The sequence below is a fragment of the Desmodus rotundus genome, chromosome 8, assembly GCF_022682495.2.
Source record: "Desmodus rotundus isolate HL8 chromosome 8, HLdesRot8A.1, whole genome shotgun sequence".
Lineage (NCBI taxonomy): Eukaryota > Metazoa > Chordata > Mammalia > Chiroptera > Phyllostomidae > Desmodus > Desmodus rotundus.
Genome location: NC_071394.1, coordinates 35850556 through 35864895, shown reverse-complemented (window position 1 = coordinate 35864895; position 14340 = coordinate 35850556). Strand labels below are relative to the sequence as shown.

The 14340-nt window shown below is 42.0% G+C and overlaps 1 protein-coding gene across 4 annotated transcripts in view; it reads left to right on the top strand.

Moving 5' to 3' along the window:
• SULF1 (sulfatase 1) overlaps window positions 1-14340 on the top strand; it is a 147847-nt gene that overhangs the window by 14153 nt on the left and 119354 nt on the right. The window contains exon 2 of one of the 4 annotated variants that reach the window (XM_045181540.3): window positions 9504-9555. The exons of 2 other annotated variants lie outside the window; for them this stretch is intronic. The gene's annotated coding sequence lies outside the window, so the exon portion shown is untranslated. Of the gene's footprint in view, window positions 1-9275; window positions 9556-14340 lie in introns of those variants that run through there. One more of the 4 variants, XM_053929760.2, reaches the window with a different exon arrangement.

Genomic DNA, 14340 nt, shown 5'->3' with positions numbered 1-14340 from the left:
CAACCCTGTGGAACATGTCACACAATTAAGCACTTGTGCCCCTTTTAAAGAAAAAGAAACGGGGACATTCTTAGTCAATACACGCCGAAAAATAGTTAGGGGTATAAAACCATAATGAATCTGAGTAAGTGGTATGCGAGTGTTTTTTCTATTATTATTGCAAGTGTTCTATAGGTTAGCTCAACTCTCCAACCAAGAGATGTTTTATAATTGTTTTCAAAATCAGTTTTTTAAAAAAAGAAACGGAGACACAGGGAAGTTAAATAATTTGCATATGCTAATAGAGCTGATTAGCGGCAAAGAGAACACACAGAATCCCAGTGTTCTATTTGACGACATTTCCTCCAAATTTGTAACCTATTGCTATGTAAACTGAAAAGTAATTTCCACTTAAAAGTATTTATAAACCATAATTACACCTTTTGCCAATCAGTCATCAATAATCAATCCATAGCTCAGGGGAAAATCATAATTATTATTTAACTATAACTTTTATTTGTATATTATATTACCATTGCAAATCATTTTTAAGAATTTATTTATTTTTAGAGAGAAGGGAAGAAAGGGAGAAAGAGAGGCAGAGAAATATCGATAGGTTGCCTCTGTCAGGCCAGCCATGTGCCCTGACTGGGAATTGAACTGGCAACCTTTTGGTTTGTGGAATGACACTCAACACACTGACACAGCCACACCAGTCAGGGCCACTGCAAATCAGTATTACAACCCTATTTTATTTGACGTCCATAGTGCTTTAAGTGAAGTAGATAGCACAGGCATTATTACTGGACCCACTCTCCAGACTAAATGGTTTTTTTTCCTCTGATTTCTAGAGAGAGAGGAAGGGGGTGGGGAGAGAGAGAGAGAAACATCAATTTCGTTGTTCCACTTACTTATGCATTCATTGGTTGCTCCTTGTATGTGCCCTGACTGGGTATTGAACCTGCAACCTTGGCATATCAGGATGACGCTCTAACCAACTGGGCTACCTGGCCAGGGCCCCCCACTTGACAGATTAAAAGTCAGGCCGTGAAGATTACTTGTATCATTATTGTTCATAGTTATCAAGTGGCAGAGTCACAGTCTGCAGATAGATACTCAAGTCCTAAAATTCCAGCACCAGCACCCTTCCCAGTACATTCTCTTGGCATTTCGGTGCCTTTTCATATCCTTGATGGCCATATCTAAAACTTCTAAGGCTCATGTTATATTTAGCCATAGAAAAAAAATCTCTTGAAGATCAAAACAAAATGACTGAGAAAGATGCCTATGTTTTGTTTCCTAACATTATGTGTAACAGGTACGATTTATGAAGTACCTACCTGCAGTGTGCAAGTAAGTGCTTTATGTACATTATCTAATTTAAATTTTTTCATATCTCTGTGACATGGAATTCTCATGTTCCCCACCACACAGACAAGGAGACAAGGTCTGAGAGCTGGACTAATGGACTGACGTGATTGACGCACAGGGCCTAGGGCAGGGCCTAGACCACTCCAGACCCTGTACCAGTAATTAAATAGCCCTTCTTCCACATTTTTCCTATTTTTCCCTTTAAGCTTAGTTAATATTTTAACCAATTTCTTGTCTATGTATTTGGTAATTTTTAAATTCTGGGATTAACAGAATCTTTTCCAGGAGCCTAGTTTATAAGAAAAAGCACATGTATGAGAAAGCAGGTGCCACGTCTTATGAGCACATATTAAGCATCCAGTAAGTGTTTGTGATATGAATGATGGATATTTTGAGTTCTCTGTTACAATGTTTTTAAGACATCGCAATCTAAACACCACACCTAAAAATTAAGTTGGTTCAGTTTGCCAAACCTCAGCATTTAGCAAAGCATAGTTTCAAAGCCAGAAAAAAAAAAGAAAAGAAAAAAAATTCATGGGTTTTTGATTATTTTTATTTTTACTTTTAAGCCATCCTTTGGAACGTCGAAGAGCTCTGTCGATAATCTGACTGTCTGGATAACCTCTTTGGATTATAATCTCTGGTCTACATGACAGATTTGATACCCAGTCTCAGCATTGGTTGGACTTCATGATTTTTCCCTTTGCCATCACCAGTTCAGATAAAAAGAGGTGAACACAGCTAGCTTTCTAAGTTGTCCTCATAGGTGCCTGCTGAGCAATGACATAGGAAGGGACCATTCTGGGAAGACTCGAGATCAAGATAAGTGGTAGGATACATGGGCTACTCTTTTCCACCTCCTTTCTTCCAGCCCAGGCTTCCAGCCATCCATTCGATGATTTCTTCCCTCTCCAAAGTTTCTGATAATATTCATTTGTCTACATTTTTCAAACTAGAATGGCTAGGTGAGCTGACAGGACCGTATTCACTACCTCCTTCCTCCATTAGTAATACCGCCTCTGTCCTGACCCATGCATTCCAGCTCAGCAGACACCTGAAGTGCACAGCTTAACCTTACTGCAAAGTAAGGGAATTTCAGGGTGAAACCTGCATTCATGGAAGTCAATCACACATCAGTCTTAGGTTACTCAGCTTGGCACTTCTTTAAAGCATTAAAGCAATTCCTTTCAGGTGCTGCCCGTTATCACCCCATTGCTGTCCATCACCCTCGCCTCAGGCACGGTCTCTTAGCTTCTGGTTCTTCTTACTAATGCACCTGCTAGCCTCAGTCAAGGTTACTTGCAGATTCTGCAAGCGAGGCTTTTTCCTGTCTCAGTCTCAGGCCATGCAACCTCTGCAGTCAGCTACATCCTGGGTCCCGTTCCCCACCTCTCCTGCTTTCTCTTCATTTTCTCTGCCCAGTCTGCGCCCCTACCTGGTGCCCCAGCTCCCCGTCTCTGGCTTATTTGGTTGTCCATGTGCAATTTATTCCTCCACCTGCTCACAAAAAGACTGGGGGGGACAAACCGGATTTGGGACATACCAAATTTGGATGATATTCCCTCTGTTCATTTTTTTCTGTGTCTCAAAGTTTTTCACTGAAGTTTTCTAGTGAAAGCATTTCCTTAGATTTCTAAAACAACCCTAACACCTGGACTTGACCCAATTCCCTGTACAACTGTCTGTCCCTGGGGCTGAAGTCACAACAGTAACATGCAGGTTATACTGTGAATGATTACCAATCACCACCTTTGTAAAGAGATCCCTATTCTTTTTCTTTTTTGTCATTTAAGGTTTACATTTACACACGGAGATCTCGGCAACTGTTATCAGGTTCACCCTTTGGTTAATGCTCCCTGGGGGAAAAAATATGTTTTTTTCCTCACTCAGGGCAACTAACCCTAAACTAGTGCTTAGGACACAAATAGCCAAAAGAGGTTCAGGGAAGGAAAGAGAAACCGAATGTCACTGAGTACCCACCATACACTGGACACTGCTGTTCACTTTCTGACTTCGTTATTTCTGTTCTAGTCGTTCTAGTGATAAGTAAGGAAACTAGACCAAAAACAATCACATACCGGTGGAGCTAGGATTTGAACCTAGCTCAGTGTTTCTCCCAAAACCAATGCCTTCTCTCAAAAGAGAGTTCTATGTAAATGCTAAACAGTAAAACCCAGTCATTAATTACATGGAGGCAGTTTACATTTTCCTGTAATTCACACCTTTTTTTTTCCAGATTAATTAATTTCCAACGCTGGTAAAGTGCTTCTTCTCACAATTTACTAGGCTTTGGGGTAAAGAGCTAAATGAAGGTTTGCTGTGAAGCTGGCGAGCAGGAGAAGACTGAGATTCCAATAAAAACGTGTTAACTGGTGTACAACATGGAGCCTATTAAGTAGTACTGCTCCAGAACACAGACTGGTCTGTACATTGCTTGTGAATGGCTGGCCTACGTGCTTGTCTCTCTCAGACTTGTCCCCTGGGCTCAGGCCCAAACCATCGCTGAGGTGGTTAAACAAACCCCCTTGGAAACATTATTGGTTATTGAGAATCTAGGGCATCACAATGAATGTGCTGCTCAGTGTGCTCAGTAACACGTTAGGACTCTTGCTGCAAGTAAGCAAGACGCAACGCACACTTAATGTGTTTTCCGTCAATTGACGTGCCCTTGCTTCTTAAATCATTTCCAGAAATTCTCAGGAAATGTGAAAGGAATTCACTAAGTAAAAGTGTTATCTTTTCCTTCAACAGAATGTCGGCTCAGTTCTTGAAATATCCTTTCCAAATTCTTCTTCGATTCAAATTGATTTTAACAAACTCGAATATCCACACCATAATTAGGAAGCCAATTTATTCAGTTAATTTGCATCAGTCTAAAGAATTTTTCCTGACGGATGACTTCCGTTCTGAGCACCAACTGCTTTTTCATCCTAGTCAGGTTATTGCTAAGGATAAACGATTTCACATTTCTCATAAAGATGCCAGTCATTAAGAATATTAACACAAATTCCTTCCCCTTGAATGGAAATGAGCTGTCATTTTTAGCAGTGTTGCTGCGTCAGCCTTTCTATTGTCAAACACAACAAATGATGAGAAAATCAATTTACTCTTTAGAATTAGTCAAGTGAGGAATCCTTTGAAGTGGGGGTGCAGGGTTTTGCTTGGATCCTACAATCACATAAAAGCAAGCACTATATATATTGGTAAAATGTTGTGAAATTCAGTAACTATTTGCTGCCATAGACCTTCCAAACAGAATCTATCTCTGAAAAAGAATTCCCCACTCCTGAAATAACATTTGATGGGCAACAGATGTTGTTTCAATGAACCCTTGTTCAGCTGAACTAAGAATATATTTTGATCTGTATGAGGCACAGTCCAGAAAAGAGAACTAACTATGCATGGCCTGGGCGTTGAGGTTGGTTGCAGAGTTTCAATATAGTTATTTACTCTATAAAGCTTCTCTCATAAGGCAGAATGCAAATGAGCTTGTAATTAATAGTTTCTAAGGGTTAGAGGATGCCATACATGCTGCTTATGAAAAAATTTATGGTTTATTGTAGTCTAAGAATGTGTGGAGAACAGCAATTCAACGGGTAGCCACAACCTTTTGAGTGATGTGTGTCCTGGCGATGATTTGCAAGTTCCACAACTCAGTTTCTCCACTCATTAAGGGGAGATCAGGTCATTGTTCAAGAATGACAAGCATTTAATATTTGGAAATGACTAAATAATGAAGTGCCTGCACTCTAGAAATGCCGAGGATAAAAGGAGATTAATTTAAAAACAGAATCTAGTACAAACATGACCTTGTTTTTGTAAATTGCAGGAGTAGGAAGAGAAATTATACCTAAAGCTTTGTTCCTAGGGCTGAGAATTTGAAAATACATCAATATTAGGATGTTTCAGATGGAAAAAAATCTGTTTATTCTATCTCTTGTCTGTGGAGAAGAGAAAAATTCTTTCTGCTGAAAGAATATAGTTAGTAAAGATTTAAATGACAAGAATGGACGGGCCAACTTTTTATCCCTTTGCCTTTAGGCAGGACTATAGTTAAGCCCTCTCAGAAATGAGAACAAATGCTTTGCTCCCAAAAATCTCCAGGTGAGAATGATAAATATTAAAAAGAGCAGATGGGAAAAACTCAGGGGCCTTGAAATTAATAAAAGTCAGTGCCAGCTGGTATAATTTCAGTTAAAATTCATAGGAAAATTTACTTTGCTATTGGGCTAATAGCCCAATAGCAAGACTCCAAAGGATGTGATATTTGGCACTAATTTTTTCTGAAAATTCCACTTAGTAGGAATGTCTGATTATTGTTCTGTTCACCTCCTGGTCATCTCCTTGGTAAGAGAAGCAGACTTGCTCTTGGGTTCTGAGATGACCAAACACAGGACATCTGACAGTGGACCTATGAGATAAATGGCAGTTTATTAGTCACCTATTCTAACAGCCAAGGAAGGAGGACACTGCACGCCATGTAAGGCCATGCAGAGAGGAATTCTGAAACAGTGAGCAAGAGGAGCTACGGGGGATGGGCTTTGTAGTAACAAGAGGGTGAGATGTACTCATTCTCAGGGGAGGGTGTGATTCGCTTGTGTCGATGGCTTTGAGTGGGCAGGGAAGTGAAATCTGTCTGGTTGACGAACAGGTAGAGTGCAGCTCCCCCAGCTGTAGAGGGACTAGCTAGGTGGGGAGACTTTTCCACTGGGGGTGTGGGGGTATCAGGTAAAAGTAGGAGAACTCACAGGCCTCTGGGACCCTGAGAAGCCCACAGGTGTCCAGGCAGCCATGAAATCTTAGGCCTTACAAGCTCATTGTTCACACAAGCTACATTGGCTTGTACAATGTTCACATTCCTTGGCTTTACCTGACTGCTACCAGTGATGTCTTTGCACACCTGTTGAATCTCATGTGAAAAGAGACACTTTTGACTGGACTGATAAACAGTTTTAACAAAACAGTTTTAACAGGCTTAAGCAGTTTTGTAGCAGTACTCACAGGTCAAGGCTACGTAACTAGCTAGATGATTACGCAGATGTATCCTTTGCTACTTGCTTTGACATGAATGAAAACAGGAAGAGAGACCTAAGTCATCCAGGCAAATTATATATTTAACTCTTCACCCAATTTTAATTTGCCACAAGGTGAATGCTAACCAACTTCCGACTTACAGCCAAGGGCCAAAAAATGGTCTAGCTTGCTGAAATAAAGTTGTTCCTGCCTCCCACTTTTCAAGTAGAATACCGTCAGGAAACACAGCCGGGTCGGACCATCTCTCATTTTCCCTGGGATTTAACAAGCAAGGAGAAATAACATGGAGAGGCCAATAGTTTCAGGCAGACCCTGAAGTTAATGCTGGGCTGTTACAAAATCTTGGGTAAGGCATTCAATCTTTCTGAATCCCAAGTTCTATACCTTTTTTTAATGAGGAAATCAAACTAGATCAAGAGTTTTTCAATATTTTAGTAGCAAAACCATTGTTTCAAACAAAATTTAAAGTCATTCTATAAAATAGGTAGAAATGAAGCTTCTGTTTGAATCCAATAAATGGAGTCCAGGCCCAATTGACCTGACCTCCCCCTCGCATTTGCTTCTTCCCTGTCTGCGCCCTCACTCCAAGATTCCTGAAGCACTCCTTGAAAGCCTAGGGCTCCTCGGAATCCAGTTTGAAAACCAGCAGATGAGATACTATCCAAGGTTCCTTCCAGCTTTCAGCTGAGTGGAGAAAATTGCAGACTATGGAGTCAGACTGAGGTTCACATCCTAGTTCCGTCACTTCCTAAGCTGTACGTCCAATTTTCCCGTCAGTAAAGTGAAGACAAAAATAGCTCCATTGCAGAACAATGGTTAGGTCAGGAATGCATGTGAAGCGCCTGGCTCTCACCAGTGGGGACTCCTAAATGGCAGCTGTAGTAAAGGTTATGCCTCTGGCTTGAGCAGCACAAAGTGTGGGAAGATCTTACCTTGAACTGCTGAATTGCAACGAGACCTCTGTTATTCCTGAAGCTCCAACCTCAAGAACTCAAGGCTAAAATTACTCTCTAAGACCTGAATTAGTTTTTATTGTTCCAAATTAGTGGAGGAGGGGAAAGTCTTCTAATTCACTGAACATTCTGTATGCTTTCGAGAGCATGTGCTGGGTAGACACACCCCAAGTCTCTTAAATGACACCTTGGTTGATCCAACCACCCCTGATGGAATTTAAAGCACATTGCTTTCATCACATAACAGGGGACATGTCAGTAAGAACCCTTTAATACTAAGCCACAAGACACTCAGTACCTAACAGCTCATGTTCCATATTTCATCCCTTGCCATAAAACAATTCAGCAGAGAAGCTGCTGTTCATTTGCTGAGCTGCCGTGGTGATAGCCTGCATTCCTTCAACGGTGGAGGGGTTCCCCCGGAAAAAGCATCCCGGAAGTGTGTGATTTCTGAAAACCATACCTTTGGGGAATTTTCCTGGCATCCTATTAAAAGCAAGCACCACTTTATGGGTCTTCTAATGTGCAGTACAGCGGCTCAGGCGATGCCAGCATTCCTTACAACTTACGCTTTAAAGGGAGCTGACTCAAAGTTTAGACACTCTTCACCACGAAAACTTAGATGCTCCTTGCCACGTTTTATAAAGCTTTTTAAAAATTGTAAGAACTTGTAAACATACATAAAAGTGAAGGATATCACGACCCCCATAAGCCTACCCCACAATGTCAACATCAATCCTTCACCACCACGTGGCAGCTTTCACCTGAGCCCATGGAGGTGACAGGAGGCCCGGTTCACTCCAAGACTGATGGGCCAGGTTAAAACCAGGTCAGCTGTCAGTTAAACTCAGTAAACACACATTAAGTGCCCGCTTTAGGCAGCCAAGCCACCTTGGAGAACCACGCAGGTCCCCAACTCTATGAAGCCACACAATATGTGAGGAATTAAAACAGAAAAGCAGGATAGAAATTTGGGCAGGCTTTTGTGGCAAAAATGGGATGTGAGCTGAAGTTTGAAGGAAGTGGGAATGAAGACATTCCAGGCTGAGGAAGGGGACGTGAGGAAGGGTGGGAGGTAAACTGTTGGGCCGTTTGGGCGACTGACTCATATTCGAACGTGCCGGGGTAGGTGAGGCAGCAGGAAATCAGCGTGCAGGCCAATGGAAGCTTTGAATGCCAGGATGAGGAAGTTCTTACTGTTGGGGAGCAGTGCCGGGAACGGGGCAGGATAATAATAATCTAATGAAAACAGGAGGTGCACAGGTGGGGTGGGAAGGTGGCAGAAATGACCCAGGCCCTGGGGTAAAGAACCCGCCTCCTGGGTTGTTGCTGCCACCAGGAAACGAGCTGAGACGGATGGAGGATGAATACAGAGGGTTGGCCCTGGCACAGGGAACTCCCTACAAACCGTCATTAAGAAAACAAGAGGCCAGGAATCAAGAGAAGCGGCAGAAGCACCTGGTCTGACTCTTAAGAAACATCACTGTTTACTAAGCACTTGGTGTCCGGAACGCCTGCCTTTCCAAATACCACATCTTCCTCGTCCACTCCATCCTGCCACAGGCGGCTACTGTGCTGGGTGCTGGGGGAAGGGCCCGGAACGTGTCCCTGGAAACCCCGACTCCCCTCCCCCCCAGCGTCCTCCCTCTCCTCTCCCCCCAACCTCCCCCCACCCCCCCACCGCCGACGCCGGCGGCCAGCTGCAGCTCCCTGTTTGTTTGCAGAGGTTTGCATACACAGATCTAGTTGCCTTTTTTCCCCAGTCAGTTCAACAGTGTCCCGAAATTCACCCCCAGTGTAACTTCTGCCTCTGCTCCTCCTCTTCTTGGAACTGCCTTTTGTTTGGCAGCCGTGGTTCTATGGGGGTGTGCGATGATTATAATCCTCTGGCTTATATAACTCTCTTCATCTTGCAAGCACTTGGCAGACTGTCCCTAATGAAGCTTCAGACTGGTGTCAGGCCTTAGGGCTGAGGCGGCTAATAGGAAACCCCAGCCTGATGCTCGGAGGCCAGGAGGCCAGGAGGCCAGGAGGGAGGGCAGCGAGGGTCTGAGTCCAGGCCTTCCTGGCAGCTGCCCGGGGGAGGTCAGGGGACTTAAGGAACAATGACTCTTGCCTTCAGGAGGAAGAAGGTGCTACTGTCACCTTATCTCTGCTCCTCTGCAGGCTGCCAGTGCCCAAGGCTTGTCCTCTAGAGAAGATTTTGAAGGCAGCTGTTGTAAGTACGATGCTCTGCTTTTTCTTTAAAAAGGAAGGACACAGACTTTCCTTAACGTCTAGTCCATTTCATGTTATTTATTCACTCCCCTCATTCAGATTCTTAGATGATGGAAAGTGTGTTTCTTGCCAAAGTTCTCCACCCAGTTGTGTCCCTCCCAACTAAACATAATGGGAGGAGTATGAGGTTTCTGTGATAATTCACTGAACCAAATAGCACCCAGGCGAGGTGCTGAAATTGGCCACTTTCACCAAGTCCTGGCGGTGCCTGACTGTTTTACACACAGTTCAGCCTGGAGAGGGGCCTTGGCTGTTCACCTGGCTTGTTAGGCAACAACTTGGATCTTCAGTTTCTCTGCTTTCGTGCTCACAGTTTCAGACGAATGTAACTGTTGAAATTCTTTTTCACACTGAAATAGATGCCATCTTTCCTCGTAGGCTTGAAACTTGCAGCAGCTTGTGTAGACTCTGCAAAACACTGTGACTCTAGTGGACCAGTGAATTGTTAAGTTTTTCACTGCGTAGCTGAAGGGTCTAAAGATGAAAGGAACGTGGTCTGGTGCCTCTGTAAAGTATGTTCAATTAACAGTATATATATCTCATGGATGATGCTCATTGCTTTGAGAAATTGTCTTTCGACAAACGGGGAGTTTCAAACTCTTGAATTATACTGAGAAGCGTACGATTTCTGCACATGTAGAAAGTATGATTTGCTAATTGAATAAGCCAAGAAAATAAAGTTCGATTTGGGGTAGTTGTACAATTTACATTTATAAAATCATGATTGTAACTTAGTGCACTATGAGATACAGAAGATTACTGTCTTTATTTCAGGTTAGAAAACTAGGGAATGTAATTTGGTAATAATGTAGAAAAGCAAGACCTCTCACTTTTAATAACGTAAGTGCTCTGATTAACCGACTGAGCTTGTCTTCAGATACACGGATGTGCAGACAACAATAATGTGTGTATATGTGTGGGGGGGGGTATATATATAAAATATATATATTATCCTGAACTCTTACATTTGCTTTATCTACCTAATGCTCAGTATTTTACACAGTAGTATAATACCCAAAATAGAGCAACTGGAAAGGTGTTTTTTTTTTTATCAAGTTACAATGCAGTAAAGTTATTTTTTCATTATTTATGCAATAAGCATGAGAAACATAATAAAATTATGTTTATATTTAAGAGTTTGTTTATATGAGATTTCCACTCAGAATTCTTTGGGGCTTCTAAGAAATTCTAAGGCATAATTAAAGATGGAAATGAGACTGAATTCTAGTTGTTTTTATCCCTAAATTTAAAAGTGATCTGTGAACACTAAATTCTATACTCTAGCTAATTTAATTAACCAAGATCAGCCACATAAGCTCAACGTTAGCCTCAAAGGCATACTAAGCCATAGCAGAAGGAACACAGACTCTGATGGGATCTGATTTGAGGCTTGTTTTTTGCCATCACCTGGTTATATGACCAGCAGCAAGATCTTCGAGATTTTTAGCCTCAGGTTTCACCTCTATTAAATAAGATCAAGACTATTAACCCCAAGGAGAGGATTGTTGAAAGGAATAGAAGGAAGTAATATGTGTAAAATATCTAGCACAGTGTCTGAAAATAACAGTGTTTCAGTCAATTTTAGGGCATTTCCATTAACTCTATTTTTTTTCTTTGATTCTTCCATTCATTTCCTTTATTTATTGAGCATCTATTACATACTGCCCATTATGTGGAGCACTAATGATTCAAAGGTGAACAAGATTAATATCCTGCCCTGGAAGAGTTCATAGTCTGAAGAGACAGAAAATTTTCTTAACAGTATAACACCTGCAAAAACAAAAGTGAGTTCAAGATTGAGTGGCAGAATTGAGGCCAGAGTGATTATCTCCTAGTGAAAGTCAAAGGAACTTTAGCAAAGATAATGTTGATTGTGTGCCTTTTAAAGGACCAGCAGGAATGTGGAAGGACTTTCCTGATGGGAAGAGCTTTGGAGAGAAGGAGTGAGAAAGCCTGGGGACAGGAACTGGTTTCAGTTGGTGCTAGCGTGTTGAATGTAGGGGGGCGGGAGATTTAGTCAGGGGCTCAGTCGTAGGTGTTCAGGTGCTTCATGCTGAGGTGTTTGGACCAATTACCGTAGTGAAACTCAAACTTAAAACTGGACCAGCTCATGATCCACAGAAAGTTTGTTTTGTGGGTTCACATCGATGTAAAAAGCTTGGGCTGAAAGGTAAGCCAACTACAGCACTAAGACATTGTTTGTTTGGTTCAACAGGCTGTATTGTTTGATTGCTCGTTTGTAGCAAAGCCATCTCAGTGAGGGAAGCGTTACAACACAAGCTCCTTAACTCGCTCAGGTCGGGCACTTCCAGGATCACTCATTGGTGGGGCAACAAGGGAGGAGTTTGCGTGGGGCTAAGAAGGTGGACGGGAGATATACGGTTGTTTGAGGGAGATTTTATGCAGATCACATACTATCCAGTGTGGAGTTTGGGTTGGCAAACGCCTGTGGGTGACAATTCTGTAAGCTAGGAGTCCAGTTAAAAGACAAGTGTAGAATACAAATGATACATGCTGAGATCCTGAGCAGGGCAGGTCGACAACAGGGCACAGATCCAGAGATATTTAGAAGGTAGAACATTGTCAGCTTGGGGGCTCAGTGAAGGGAATGAAGAAGAAGAAAATGGCTATGATATTAGTTTGGGCTCGGGCAACTGGGTAGCTGTAGTGGAATCCCATAAAACAAGAGGAGGCACACACGTATAGGAGAAAATTGAGTTAGTTGGGTAAATGTACGGTTGAGATTGTCAGGAAGCACTTAGATTGCAATACTGAGTAAAAATCAAAAGTAGTTTTTTAAAAATTTAAAATTACTAAATATTCCTTGGAAATTTTAAAGAGAAACAAAATCTGGGCTATCCCTACTATGCTCAATGCCCGCCCCCCACCCAAGAAATGTCAGTATCCAGGATCGCCAGCCTCTGAGCTTTCATCTTGTATCCTGCTGTTGAGTAGATGCTTTTCCCATTAACTTTCCAACAGGAAGGCCAGGTCTAGGGCAGTCTTGCCAATAGCTATCTATGTATAACCTCAGAAAAAAGGTAATTGTTACGTCTGCTGAGCCTTCCGAAATAAGCAGACATTAGGAAAAAAATCTGTGGGCTAATAGAATATTTATTCATGAAGAAACAGTCCTTTAGTGGGCTCTTTCACTTCCCTTGAATTAGGGGACCCACTCAGAAACTAGAGTAAGGGAGGTAATTTCTAAGCCTAAAACATTGCTTGGCCTACAACCTTTTCCTCCTCCTTCAGTGCGAGCGGGAAGTTTTTCCCACGTGCTTGAATGGTGCACAATAGTTTAGGAGGGGTAGGTAACATTTGCGAATTTTAAATGATGGGAAGTGGAAGAACTGTAACATGCTGAATGAATAGAAAGCAGCCTGGTTAGCAGACAGGAAGCTGCGGCTTTTTAAGTCTTTGAGGGCTGATTACTTGATAACCTTAGTTTTCTCATACCCTTAAAACTATCTCCCCTCTGCACTCAATATTCTATGGCAAAGCTTCTACCAGATTTCCTGGATTTCAGAGTTCTTACGCCACCTAAACACTTCAGAGCAAATGCCATTTATTACAGAAGGGGCTTAGCCCCAGGATTCATGACTAGTCTGGAAAAGTCACATAATACGTCTTCTGATGGACAAAGTATATCAACCCATGTATAAACAGATTTAAGAACCTATGTCTACCTGTCAATATAAAGAGTTTCATCACTCATCAGAAAGATAATATTTGTATAAAAAGGGAGTGGAAAATGATAGCATTTGGTTAAAATCTGAATTCTATTTGGCTCCTGATGGTGCACTTCATAATTCTCCAAACTCCAGGAGTTATCTTTGGCTTTGAAATTATTAAAACAAAAAAAAAGGTTTCTATTGTTGCTAAAATGCTTCCTCCATAAAACAACAAAATAAATGAAGAGTCCTGAAAAGGAACTGTGACTATCTCAGTTATACAAAATAATCACCACATATATACTTTAGAATAAGATGAGCTTGCACCATGGGAAAGCTTATTGTTTAAGGAAGGAGCAGGATATACTTGGGGAATTCCCATTAGCACAGTTGCAAGTATGAAGATATACTGAGCTTCCATATATGGTGCTAGACATTCCTCAGTTACAGTCGTGGCTTTACAAGCAAGGGCTACAACCTCACAGTCTTTGGGGTTTGCTGACATAACGATTCCCTGCAGGTTGGGTGCTGCCCGAGCCACTGTGCTCTGCAGGCAGTGTTTGCAGAGTGGATAGGGTACAGCTGTGCAGTCCCCCAGACACCTGAGTTCAGAATATTTTTGCATTTGCTTTCTTTCTGAGCTCCATGGAAAGCTGGAAGCTCCCCAAGTCTCTCTTGGGTTTGGCTTCCTGTTCACATGTTTTGTGGTCTCATGTCATTGTGCATGAAGTAATCGTCCCACATGCGTGCACCGTCACCACAGCAAGCTTCGTGCGGTTCAACGCAAGTTTTCTAACGAGGACATTTTGGACCTTCCAACAACTCCTTGGGGAAAGCAGTTTGGAACCAGTTATTTATTACTGAAGAAGGCCAAGGGAGCAAGAGCAGAAAGCACTTCTGCAGTGAGACGAAAGCCATTTGGAGGAGACAATTAAAGTGCAACTGCCTAAGAAAAATAAACTTTTACCTTACACATCTGTCTAAATGTATATATGTGTACAGCATAGAAAAATACCTCCAATTCACAGTTTAAAAATATCAGTTACTGTTTCAGC